The sequence below is a fragment of the Eumetopias jubatus genome, unplaced genomic scaffold (assembly GCF_037043125.1).
Source record: "Eumetopias jubatus isolate StellerSeaLion01/CBP00866 unplaced genomic scaffold, mEumJub1_p1.0 scaffold_8, whole genome shotgun sequence".
Classification (NCBI taxonomy): domain Eukaryota; kingdom Metazoa; phylum Chordata; class Mammalia; order Carnivora; family Otariidae; genus Eumetopias; species Eumetopias jubatus.
The window spans coordinates 82,376,569-82,390,007 of record NW_028274814.1 but is presented as its reverse complement, the minus strand read 5'-3'; the positions used below and the strand labels follow the sequence as shown (position 1 = coordinate 82,390,007).

Here is a 13,439-nt window from a genome sequence, read left to right as displayed (position 1 = left end):
TTTTAACTTCTGAGACCATCCATCAAAACCAGAGTTCAAGTTTGTCTTAATCAGCAAATACCTTCTGTTCCAAAGTGGCCTATTTGTTCCACCTACCACTTTGAGTTTTCAATTTCCATTAAATTTGGCCTGGTATTTCCTTACTATCTTGTCAGCTCTTTGATGCTTTTAAGATGTTTCAAGTTTTATTTAAGATGTTTTAAATATTTTATCCAGCATTTTTCATTGTTTTCAGCAGGAAAGCTGATTCAAATAACCTAGCTTGTCATGTTCCCAGAAACCAAAGTGGTTTTGGGTTTTTTTTAAAAACAGATTCCATCAAATTACCTCTATCAGCAATCCAAACTAGTATTTTTGTTTTGTTTTGAAGTTTTTTATTTGTTTGTTGTTTTTGCCAGCTAATATGTCTTCTCCAAAAGGATTGTAATTTTTCAAAATCAAGTAATTGAGAACATATTCTATAATATGAGACTTTGTAAGAATTCAAATACAAAGCGACTTCCTCTTTTCCGTGAAATTATTTGGAGAAGATAAAACTTCACCTTATATTTTTTCAGCAAATATAGTATATAAAGAGCCACAGTACCTAGCATGGAGCAGGTATTCAATAAATATTAGTCTTTCCCATCTTTCTCTTCTCCAGCTCTTCAGGAACTCCCCTTTATTAAAAATCTAAGTGGTCCAGTTGTTTAAAATAATGTGACACTGTCCCTGCTTTGGGTAAGTGGCCAAAGTGTCAGTATGACATTTCTCTAAGTCTTTTTCAGTCCAAAGTGGTAATCACATGAATTGTTCATACACACACACACACACACACACACACACACACACACACGGCCAAATAACCTTATAAATTACTGAGTTTTATGGCCTTTTATTTTACAGGGATTGTTAGGAAGCATAACAACCAATACAGCATAGAAGAAACTGGAGTTCCATTTAGAAAATGAAATTTTTAGTTCCAAATAGAAATAGTCTTCTTTTTTTACTCACAAAGGACTTGGGAATTTTTAAGAAAGAAATGAATAAGAACTTAATGTAGTGTCTTTCTTCAGTGATTCTCGTGAGGGCAGGCCAGACTTCCCACAGTAGAACGAGCATATGTCTAGGATACCAGGCCACTGTGCAGAGGATGTAAGGTTTAGGCCATAGCCACTTCACTATCATCTGAAAGACATCACAGCAATTTTTGTAAGATCGCAAAAGATAAGGGATAAGGAGGCATGGGAGCCCTCCCCTATCCTCACTAAAAATTCATAATTGTTACCACCAGCACAACCTACACATTAAAATGGCTCAGTCTGTTGACCATTCAACTCAGTTTCAGCTCAGGTCATGTTCCCAGGGTCCTGGGATTGAGCCCCGAGTCAGGCTCTGCACTCAGGACTGGAGTCTACTTGTCCCTCTCCATCTGCTCCTCCCCCTGTTTGCTTGCTTGCTCACTCTCTCTCTCTCTCTGGAATAAATAAAATCTTTAATAATAAAAAATTTTTTATCAATTATGTCTTTTATTTTTTATTTTTGGCTTAAGCAAGAGTATATTTATCACAGTTCTGGAGGCTAGAAGTCCAAGATCAAGGCATTAGCAAGTTTGGTTTCTTCAGAGGCCTCCCTCCTTAGCTTGTAGATGGCTCTCTTCTCCCTGTGTCTTCAAATGGCCCTTCTTCTGTAAGTTCCAATGATGTCTTTTAATTCATTCTTCTTCTCTTATTCTGTGATTTCCCTGCTTGAAGAGTTCTGTCCATGATATTGGAGGAGACCAAGAAAGAGAAGAAAACACAAATTCATAACATATTTCAAGTTTAAAGAATTCTTAGAGATGGCTTAATTAAATAATTCTTTGTCCAAATAATTAAACTGAAAGGCCAGAGAGGTTATGAATTTTCCAAGGTTACAGATCCACACTAGCCTCCTGGGGTTCTTGACTTCCATGCTATTTATTAACACATCCTTCTACACTATGCTGCCAGTTTCTTGTATGCACCTCAAGGAGGTGAGGGCAGATCTTGAGGTCAGTTGATTGATGTTCTTTGTATTGCTGCTGGGGGAATCAGAAGCATTCGGAATATAGAGGGAATGCACAGTTAGAAAGTGTAGTCTAGAGAGATAGAATGGGGCAGGGTTAGGAAGTAATGGAAGGTCAGGACTGATGAGAGAGGGAAAGCATCCCAGGTGGAGAAAACTGATTCGAAGTCTCAGTCCAAAGCAATGTTGAGATATGTTGGGGGTGGGGTATAATAACAATAATGACAAAAAAATGGAAGGTCAACAATGCTCAGATAATTGGGCAAATTTCAAGTAATACTTTCCTTTTCTGGCATAAGAAAAATATGAGACCAATTCTTTCAAGAGACATTATAAAAGCACTAAGACACTGTTAGCTGGAAAGATAGGAGAGACATGAATCTTCCTTTCCACAAAGGGAAGTAATGGGCTAGAATTGCCATTGGAAATTAACAGGACAATGGGGCAAACAGTTGTGCACATTTAACCAAAAGATGCTAAAGATTCAGAAAATCTTGAAACAAGGTCTAGAGGAGACACCCTTCAGTGTAGGATGGGTTAAGTTCAGTCCTGCCTGGAGGCAGAGGGAGGGATGAAATGTCCTGTCACAGAGTCTAGAAGTCTGGATCAGGGCCGATTCATGGAAACAAAGCATCTCATTATGGAGAGAGGTGGAGAACAGCAGAAAAAATCCCCAACCTATTTGCCTGGGGCTTCAAAGAGGTGTAGAAGCTCTCTGGCTTGATCAATTTAGGCTCTGATTCTCACAAAAAAGATTTCAGTTAAGCCAAAATGAAAGAACTCCTATGGTACTGCCATGGGACTTGGATTTTGCTTATTAGGGAGTTTAGCAATTGGGAATAACTTGCAAGAATATTTTAGGCACAAGTGGTAATGGAAGCAGAAAGAGGGATAAAATTATCCCTTGGTTTGGTAATTTAGGATTCGGCTCTGAGACCTTGGTGCTTGTCAGAGAGGGTTGGTTAAGTGAGGGTCCTCCCAGCCTAGTGGCTATGCAAGAACCCTCTTCTGGGAACCCACAGTGAAGGCTGGGTGTGTCAGAGCGTGTGCTGAATTCCTGGCTTCAATTACAGACTACTAGGCGGCTGAAGAGTCTGTCATTGCCGATGTCATCACATTTACAAGATTCATAGGTCCCCTTTCCAGTAAGACCCAAGAATGAGGGCCTCTTTGCACCAGCTGACATGTTCCACCACTGTGTGCTGTATGAAGAAGCAGAGAATTGAAGGAGGTAGAGGTGAGGGTCTCTCTGGTGTGTCCACTCATTCCTTCCAGGGGAATGAGGAAATGGAATCTTGGAGAATTTATGCTGAGCTTCCACTGCCCTGGTGTCGCCTCCATGTTATAGGCCAGAAAATCTTCAAGGGGAGAGACTTTTATCTGGAATGAAGGCAGAAGCATGAATAAGATTCTCTCTCAAATTTCATTTCAAGTGAAACACTCTATGATACTCTGCTGGTCTATGAGTTGTCCTTTGCCCATTAAAATCCATTTAAATTCTTCTGCTGCCAACATCCTGGGGGATTCAAAAGAGTGTGGGTGCTCAGTCTGTCTTCTTCAACTAATTGTTTCTAGGCTGTGTTCCTGGAGAAACCATTAGAGAACTGGCAGGCATGGAGAACCGGCTTCTCCTTACAAAGTGAAACTCCCAAACAACCAGCCCCACATTCCTCTCTGACTCATGCCACCAACCCCCCACTGTGCCCTGCAGGTCAGTGGGCTGGGAACCCTGACACATCTGGAACAACTGCAGCTGGGATAAGATGTCTATTCTGATAGCCAGGACATACCTCCTCCCATCCCCAGCCTGGATCACTCTGTGGCCTGTGCCCCAGGTATTATGATAAGATGCAGCCAGAGATGGGCAGAGGAAGTCAACAAGAGACCTACCCTAGGGCTGCCTGCTTCATCTGCAGAGATCTGATCAGTCTCTGTGGTTCACCTCTGATTCTTCCACTTGTCATAGTGTGGAATCCTCCTAGCCCCTGAGAAGTAGGCACTTCTCATTATCCAAGTCAGTGGATGAGAGCAGAAGCACACATAATTTATTCACTTGTTGATTTCCTACATGTGCCAAGTCCTATGCTAGCTAAGTGGGGAGTATACAGTGATGCACAAAATAGATGTAAGCCTTGTGTGTAGCTTACTGTCTAGTGGTAGAGGCCACAATTAAACAGATTCATAAAGAAATATATAAGTTCAAAACGTAATTAGTGTTAAAAAAAGTGAAATAAATTCACATTATGTTACCTACCTGTGTATGTCACTCATACACACACACACACACACACACACACACACACACACACGCAAACCTGCCATGTGTGTCTATCCCTGATTCTTTCTCACACAATGTCTCTGCCAAATCCAAGGGAGTGGAAGTATGGAGTCGGCAAATCAGGAATGAAGAGTTGATCCAATGTTAGTATGAAAATTCACCTTGGCTATTCATCTAGATATGAAAATCATATCAAAAGTGGTCACAAAATTCCATTTGCACATCTAGGTTGAATAAATTTCATCCTCAGTTCCTCAAAGTCTTCCATCTCTGAAGCAGAAGGGCAAAAAAAATTTTGAGGAACCAGAGGGACATGCAGTTATAGGGAAGAGAGACCTGAAAAGATGGATGCAAATCACTCTAGCTTCCTCTCCCCATATCCTTTTCAGAAATCACTGAGGCTTAGACCTGAAGACAGAACATTGGAGATATTTTCATCCATTCCATTGGCTCCAAAATCATGCAGACGGTTGATGTTTGACCCAATTCTTCTAGCTTCTCATATAAAGAAACTATTCAATTTCCTTCAGGCATATCAATAACCCACTCCGTTGAGAAGTTCTTTCTTTGGTAATTCTATTCTTTCTTTCTCTATGAAATTTAATTCCTCTCTTGACATTTTTGTCTTTTAAACCAAAGTTTTATTTTTTTTTTAAGATTTTATTTATTTATTTGACAGAGAGAGAGCGAGCGAGAGCAGGAACACAAGCAGGGGGAGTGGGAGAGGGAGAAGCAGGCTTCCCGCAGAGCAGGGAGCCCGATGTGGAACTTGATCCCTGGACCCTGGGATCATGACCTGAGCTGAAGGCAGACGCTTAACGACTGAGCCACCCAGGCGCCCCAAAGTTTTATTTTTTTTAAGATTTATTTATTTATTTTGAGAGAGAGAGAGAGATAGTGTGTGTGTGTGTGTGTGTGTGTGTGTGTGTGTGTGTGTGTGTGTGTATGAGCAGAAAGGGCAGAGGGACAGGGAAAGAAAATCCCAAGCAGATACCAGGCTGAGCATCGAGCCCAACAGAGGGCTTAATCTCACAACCCAAGCCAAAACCAAGAGTTGGGCACTTAACTGACTGTGCCACCCAGGTGCCCCTAAACCAAAATTTTAAACCTAAATTTATTTATTATCTTTCCACCCTCGTTCATATTTAAGCATTATATGAAAAGTGGTCACCCTTTCCTTCTTCTTCAGAGGAGATCCCAGCAGAAGTCCAAGGTAGAAATATTTTAAGTCTGGGAAGTTAGAGCCAGGACTCTCCTTCCATGTAGTTAGTTAGCATAACCCAGATTAGGAAGACTTCCCTCTAACAGGCTGGGAAGATCCAGAGGCAGTTTCTCAGTATGTATTTCCTCCCTTCCAGCATGATCAGTCCAGAAAGGTAAAAAGGTCAATGGGCAGATACCAGGTGTGAAGGTTTCTTTGCTTTACCACTAAATCTTGTTTTACAGGAAAAATGGGTAGACTGAAGGATGCAAGAAGCAATGTGACTGGGTAAGTAACTTCTGGGTAACTTCTGCAGGGTCATTCTAGGATTCCAGAAGAGAACCAAGCAAAATGAAGTGCAGAGTCCATTTGGGTAAATAATTACAGCTGATATTTAAGCAATATTTTAAAAAAACAAACAAAAAAACCTAGACCTTAGGGATATTATTATAACTGGTCTTTATTCTTTACCACATGTTAGCAGAACACCTAGTCAGATAGTAATCAGAGTCCCCAAAACCTCAATCACTTTTTCTCAAAAGTTAGGGGAAGAATAAAAATTTTAGCGTTCCTAAAGTTATTTTATTTATTCCTCTACTTCCAGCTGTATTGGTTATCTAGGTCCTCCACCAATTCTACCCTAATCTCTCACCAGACCCATGTCTTCTGACTTTTTCTACTTAGACCTGTCCTTCAACCAAGATAACTCATTCACCAAGCTCCACACCCCGACTCATTCCCACATCCAAGCCTGTGACTGAACATTGTCTCTGAACCCCAAGAATGTAGTCTTCATGGCCTCTACTTCTCAGTCTCCCATCAAAACCCAGCTCAAAACTCTTTCTTCCAAAGAGTCTTCTTTATTAATTCCAATTAATTGAAATGACTTTTTTGCCCCAGTTTCACCTCACTATTTAGTTTCAACAATATTTAATTGCATAAACCAGCATGTGTGTGCATTTTTATATGACAGAAGGAGAAATGATGTTTTCTGTCCCATTTGTTCTACTATAAGTTCCTTAAGGGTGAAGATCATGGTTCAATTTTCTTTCTTTTTTCTTTTTTTCTTTTCTTCTTCTTCTTCTTCTTCTTCTTCTTCTTCTTCTTCTTCTTCTTCTTCTTCTTCTCCTTCTCCTCCTCCTCCTCCTCCTCCTCCTTCTTCTTTTTCTTCCTCTTCTTCTTCTCCTTCTTTTGAATATCTAGTCTCCCCACTCCAACCCTTGGAGTTCTTCAATAAATGCTAAAATCATGGTTGAGATGGACTAACTACACATCACAGAATGAGACACAAAACAACTTTTCTATATCAAGTTCTGAGAGATGGACCGATAATGAAAGCAATATCAAGAATGGAGAGAATGGCTAACAAAGAAGAGAAATCCTAATTCTGTACTCCATCAGAGACTTCCAAATTTTCAGTATTGTTTGGGAACATTTGATTACATAAATTTCCCAAACTCCCGTTCAGAAAAAGCATGGAGTATAAGCTATATACAGGAGAGAAGCATGGTAATGTGAGCAGTGTCTAGTACATGCTCAGCCAGTATTTGTGAAAGGAAGGTGTCACGAAAGTCAGCAGGTTCTAAATCTCTCTTTATTGTCACCTGTTAATGTTGGTTAACTTTCCAAGGCAGAGAAAGCCAGTCAATGACTTCTCTAACTGTAGAAACTGGAGGCCATGGGGTCGGTACAGAGTCTAAAAGAAAAGTATTATTAGTGTGAGGAGGTTCCCTGTATGACAGGAACAAGATACAGAAGAAACACAGAGAATAAATAGAAACAGCACTAAAAGATCCGGGCTGGTGTCTAGTCATCTATGCTGCAGAGGATGAGGAAAGGTTAAGTGCATTTCTGGAAGGTAATCAGAATACTTTCTGGAGGAGGAAGAGCAGACAATAAGCCAGAATTTGGCAAGAGGGAATCTACAGAACTGAGCACAGAGGAGTGGGCTTGAAGAAGTGACCCACATGGGCCATCAGTGGTGAGGGTAACAGCTCATCTTAGAACAGAAAGGCCTTGTTGGAAGTCAGGAGAACTGATGGGGTGGGGGTTGATGGGAGGACCTGGTAAGGGGAGGTTTTAGTTTTGTCTTCTCTTAAGTATATGGAACATAAGCAGTCAAAAAGTAGCTCATTCTTCACCTCCTACCAACAAGCGAATGGGAACAGAGCTGTCAGCCCTTCCTCAGGCACCTGACAGGAAAAGGGCTGTCAGCAACATTATCGTAGCATAAAGAAACAAGTTTGGTGTCAAGAGTGAAATGAATACCTCTAAGCAAAGACACAGCCCTTTTTGTCGACATACAAAATCCTGAAACTGATCCGGTTCCAAGAAATCAATTTTTTCCAATATTCAGCTCCCTCTCCCTTGATCCTGATTTCTCCCCTAGTGGCTCTGCACAGGCATCCCTTCAAAAGGCCTTTGCCAGGCAGGAAAGCTGATCTCCAAACAGCCCAGAAACCTTCCAAGGATGAATCTGTTTTCAGGACTTTCTTAAACCTGTCAGTTCTACCTGCAGTCTAACATTATTTTAGATGCTCTGCTCTTACCATAGACAAAGGTTGAGAACACCCAAAGACTAATTTGGACAGTGCAAAATTGTGACGTGGTTAGGGAAAAACTATAAGAGCAAAATAAACGTAACAACACAGCCCTTTCATTCAATGAATTCATATTTCTTGAGCACCTAGTGTGCCAAAGCATTATGCTAAGTCCAGAAAGGGATATAAAGTTAAAATATATGTAATCTCCACCTTCTAAAAGCTTATAATCTAGTAAAAGAGACAAATACATATATAAATTACTCCAGCACAAAACAGTGATACCATAGAGATTCAAATAATGTGACACCATAGTTGGGGGAAAGACTGAACTAATTGTCACTAGAGAGACCTAGGAAATATTCTTGGAAAATAAGATTTTAAGCTGGGCTTTAAATGAAGGATAAAACCTTGATAGGTTGATAAGGAAAGGAACAGCATTCTAGATAGAAAGAACAGTAAGTGCAGAGGTTGGAGGGCAGAAGAACATAGCACAAGTTCAAAAACCTCAAATGGACCCATGAGGCGTAGTCGAGGTTATATGAAGGGGTGTAGATGTAAATGTAAGTAGTGTCACTACAGAGGGCTCTGAAGACCAAACAACAGAGTTTGGAATTTATTCAGTGTATAATAGAGAATCAGGGAATTATGATGGCCCATATTTCTTTGAGATTTCCAGATAACTGACTCGATTTCCGAAGTCTGAGAACAAACATTCTTTGAATTATCATACAGAAAATGACATCTCACATGGACTCCACCAGGGAAGCTACTGTCTTTACTAAATTCATCTGCATCTATACACTTCCACCAGACATAAAAATGGGAGCTCAAGGAAGACTGTCAAATTGGAAAGGCCTTTAATAGAAGAGAGACTTTTATCCACCTAAGAAGGTGATGGTAACAGTTTTGGTTTTGGTCAGGAGACTTATTCAGACGGCCAAAAAAGTCCTTTCATGGAGATAGACAGACATTAAGACAGATACTAACTGCAAATAATACAATGTTGAGGAACTATAGAATAGTGGAGTCCTAGGAGCCAGCTAAGGTGAATAAGGCACTTCTCTGGTGGAAGAGACTTTAGGACCAGTTATACAAAGAGGAAAAGGACAGGGCTGAACAGAGAGGACAGAGAAACAGTACCTAAGGTTGGGGGAGGAAGGAACTGGTCTGTATAAATGTTTGGAGGCAAGTCCCAGCAAGCACATGTGGTGAGTGTCATGTGTGGGAGACATAGAACAAATGAACTCAGCTGGAATGGACAGTCTGTAACAAGAGCTAACAAGGACTCAGTCTATAGGTAGACCAGTTTCCAGCACAACAGCCCGGGTCAACACTGAGTGCTACTCCTGGCCTCTCCAGAAAGAGAGGTAGGAATTTTAGTCTCCATTTTCCTCTTACACTTTCATGAGATGTAGGTTACATTCCTGGTTGTTCTGGACACTGACTCGTCCTCTTGTAATGAATCTGAGTGTCCTAGGGTATGATGCTCTCTATTGTACTGAGGGACAAAGTGAGGCCAGGGAAAAGAAGACTTTTGGACCCAAATTCAAGTTATACTTAAGAACTAAGTTCTGCTTGGGCTAAACTTATATTCTTAGGACTTCACTCCTCATCCTCCCTTTCCTCTGTTCTCCCTGAACATCCCTTACGGGGATGCTGAATTCTACCTAAGCCAGGAGGGGGACTGGTTAGACGTGGAAGTAGAGGTTATTATAAAATGACTTCAGAAGGACTGCTATGCTTTGGGTTAGCTGCCTGCCATAGCCCAGAGTCTCTAGATTAAGGCACGATTTTCTCATTTCTAATCCCATCTGGATTCACAGATGCAAGTGGCCACAATGGAAATTTCCTGAAAAGTCTGAATGCTGGAGTAGAAACAGCTCATTGGCCATTCTGAACAATCAGTGAAGCCATGCTGACCCTAAACCATGAAGGAAAAACTGAGTTCAGTTTTGCTGAGTAGAGCAAAACTTTCGTACAGCCCCACTGCAATTAGAAGCTAGGGACTAAGGCGTCCCTGAAACCCAGCTGGGGAATCTCTCCCTCATGTTCTCTCTGAGTTCCACGTTCTACCACAGAAGACAGTAAAAAGGAGGTTGCCCCACACCCTTCTGTAGAAAAAAAGGTACATTTTGGGATGGTTTGGAGGCATCAAAATGGTAAGCAATTTTAGGGTACAATTAAGACCTGGCTGCTCAACCCTACAATAAATTACCATCAAAGGCACTCACACGTCAATAGGGGGAAAAAAAACACATGTGCTTGCAAGACGATGTGTGTTTGATGCTCATAAAAAAGATAAAAATATAGGTCATCATCATGTAACGAGCTTGTAGGTGTCAGAACGTGTGCTGTTGGGGGAGGTATGGGAGGAGAAATAGAGAGGGATCAGCAAACCAAAAAGGAGCCGGAAATCAGACACCTATTCCCAAGTTCTTCCCTTTGGTTGAAGTCAGCAGATGGGCCATGGGGACACAAACAGACCCCTCCTCCATTTTTTTATTTCTGGGGACATCCCCTTCCTTGTACCCCCCGCCAGCTGGATTTCCAACATATTAATCACCTCTCCCATTTTGAAATCAGCCGGTCAGGCTATTATTCAAGCATTGTTAATGACACCATCGGCCAAGGTATCAATTAGGCAAGTTGGGATAAGAAGAGCAGAGAATAGGGCTGGCCAGAGAGCAGAACACAAGTCTGTTTTGGTGTAGGTAACCTACATGTCCACAAGGGCTCCTTGCTCTTTACTCCCCTTAAAGGCAATTGCAAATGCACTGAATTCTCTAGTCAAGCCCTAAACCAAAACTCTACTTCATAAGTATCCCCTACCTTGCCCGCTCAGTCACCCCTTAACTGGACTTCAGCCACTCACGTCAAATCACTCAGGATATGCAGGCAAAGGGCCTTGGTTAACCAGCTCTGGGCAGAGCTATTCCTGTGGTTGGGGCCTAACATCAAGAGAGGGAATGCTTCTCTAATCCACATTCTGAACTTCCTTTAAAATCTATCTCAACATTTTCTCATCTAGGAAGATTTTTTTTTTTTCAAATAAGGAAAGTCTTCCTATTTGTTGATTCTTTATTTCTTAAATCCAAGAGCTGGTATTATTTTCCCCATTAGACTGAGAGTTTCCTGAAGACCAGAGCTTTTTTTTTTTTTTTTTCTGCTAGATCTCTCCGCCTCCAACACCTACCCATACCCCTCTCTGTCAGGACAGGCTCTGTTCAAAGGGGTTGTTTGAAACAAATGGGTATGACAGCTACTCTGGTCACTGAAATTTGGATTCTGGAGAAAGGAAGGAAACAGGGGCGCCTGGGTGGCTCAGTCATAAGCATCTGCCTTCAGCTCAGGTCATGATCCCAGGGTCCTGGGATGGAGCCCCTCATCGGGCTTCCTGCTCAGCAGGAAGCCTGCTTCTCCCTCTCCCACTCCCTCTGCTTGTGTTCCCTCTCTCACTGTGTCTCTCTCTGTCAAATAAAGAAATAAAATCTATAAAAAATAAAGGGAAGGAAACAAAGACTAGAATCAAAACTACAGTGTACTAGGAGTCAATTTGGTCATCAAGACTTCCCCAAGTTCCTTCCCATTATATACTTAGGGAGGTTTTTGGAGTGTTTTATTCTAGACTCCAATCTTCTTGAGTCATTCACCAGCTCCTCACCTTTCCACTCTCCAGAGTCCTCCATGGCTCTCTTTCCACACCCTCCAATTATCCAGATCTTCAGACAGATGTGGGAGACTAGAGAAAGGCAGGAGGTCAATATTTCATATTTTTTAGTGGCTTTTGTCCCAAAGAAGGTGGCTGGACCAAACACCACAACCAAAACCAGAAATCTCAATAAAAAATATTCATGTTTGGAGTCTTGAAGATGCTGTTCTTATCTAAATAGATTGGGTAGGAAAGTAAACAGGCTCCCTAGGCCTTTTCCCAAAAGACTTAGCTCCTTGAGTTTCTTTTTGCCCTTGTTCTCTGACCTTTTTTCTCCTCTAACATCTTCCTGCAACTTCACCCTAAACTCCAAAGTACTAAGTTACAGTCACACATAGAAAATACATAAACCTTTAAGACGGAGAATCAAAAAAATTTTTTTCAATAACTTGTAGTTTCCCTAAGGGTAGGCACTATATTATAATTTTATTTTTTTAATAAAAGCTTTATTGAGATATAACCCACACACTATATGATTCACCGATTTAAAGTGTACAATTCAATGATTTGTGACATAGTCACAGTGTTGTACAACCACATCACAAATCAATTCTAGAATATTTTCATCACCCCAAAGAGGGAGCCTATATTCCCCTTTCCCCTCACTACTCCCAAGACTCCTAGCTCTTTGCAACCACTAGTCTACTGTTTCACTTTGTAGATTTACCTACTTTGAATACTTCATATAAATGGAACCATGTGATATGTGGTCTTTTGTGACTGTCTTCTTTCTGTTAGCATAATATTTTTGAGGTTCATCTATGTTGTAGCATGTGTCAAGACTTCATTCATTTTTTATTGCCAAATAATATTCCATTATATGAATATTCTACTTTTTATTTCTCCAGTTGATGGACTTTTGGGTTGTTTCCACTTTTTAGCTTTTATGAATAACACTACTATGAACATTCATATACAAGTTTTTATATGAATGTATGTTTCCATTTCTCTTGGATGTATACTTAGGAGTGGAACTGCTGAGATCTTATAGTAACTGCAGGTTTCACCGCTTGAGAAACTGTCAGACTGTTTTTCAAAACAGATGTATCATTTTATAATCCCACCAGCAATGTATGAGGGTTACAATTTGTCCAATCCTCACCAACAGTTATTATTATCTTGTTTTTATTATTATTATAGCTATCCTAGTGGTTTTGATTTACCTTTCCTCGAGAGCTAATGATGTTGAGCATATTTTTATGTGCTTATTGGCATTTGGAGAAATGCCTATTCATATGCTTTGCTCATTTATAATTGGGCCATTTGTCTTTTTATTATTGATTTATAAGAATTCTTGATATATTCTACATACAAGTCTCTTATCAGATATATGACTTGCAGATATTTTCTCCCACTCTGTGGGTTTTCTTTTCATTTGATAGTGTCCTTTTTTTTAAAGATTTTATTTATTTATTTATTTATTTATTTATTTATTTATTTATTTATTTGACAGAGAAAGAGAGAGAGAGAACACAAGCAGGGGGAGTGGGAGAAGGAGAACAAACTCCCTGCAGAGCAAGGACCCCGATGTGCGGCTCGATCCCAGGACCCTGAGATCATGACCTGAGCCGAAGGCAGACCCTCAACTGACTTAGCCACCCAGAAGCCCCTTGATAGTGTCATTTGAAGAAAACAGTTTTAAATTTTGATGAAGTCCAATCTACCACCTATTTTTCTTTTCTT

General features: G+C 40.6%; 1 long non-coding RNA gene across 1 annotated transcript in view; it reads right to left on the bottom strand.

Annotated features, from left to right (window-relative positions):
• Positions 1 to 1,519: 1,519 nt before the first annotated feature.
• LOC148163759 (uncharacterized) overlaps positions 1,520 to 13,439 on the bottom strand; it is a 106,617-nt gene continuing 94,697 nt past the window's right edge. Inside the window, exon 4 of the long non-coding RNA XR_015768775.1 lies at positions 1,520 to 3,405. This is a non-coding gene — a long non-coding RNA (uncharacterized LOC148163759). The remainder of the gene's footprint in view (positions 3,406 to 13,439) is intronic.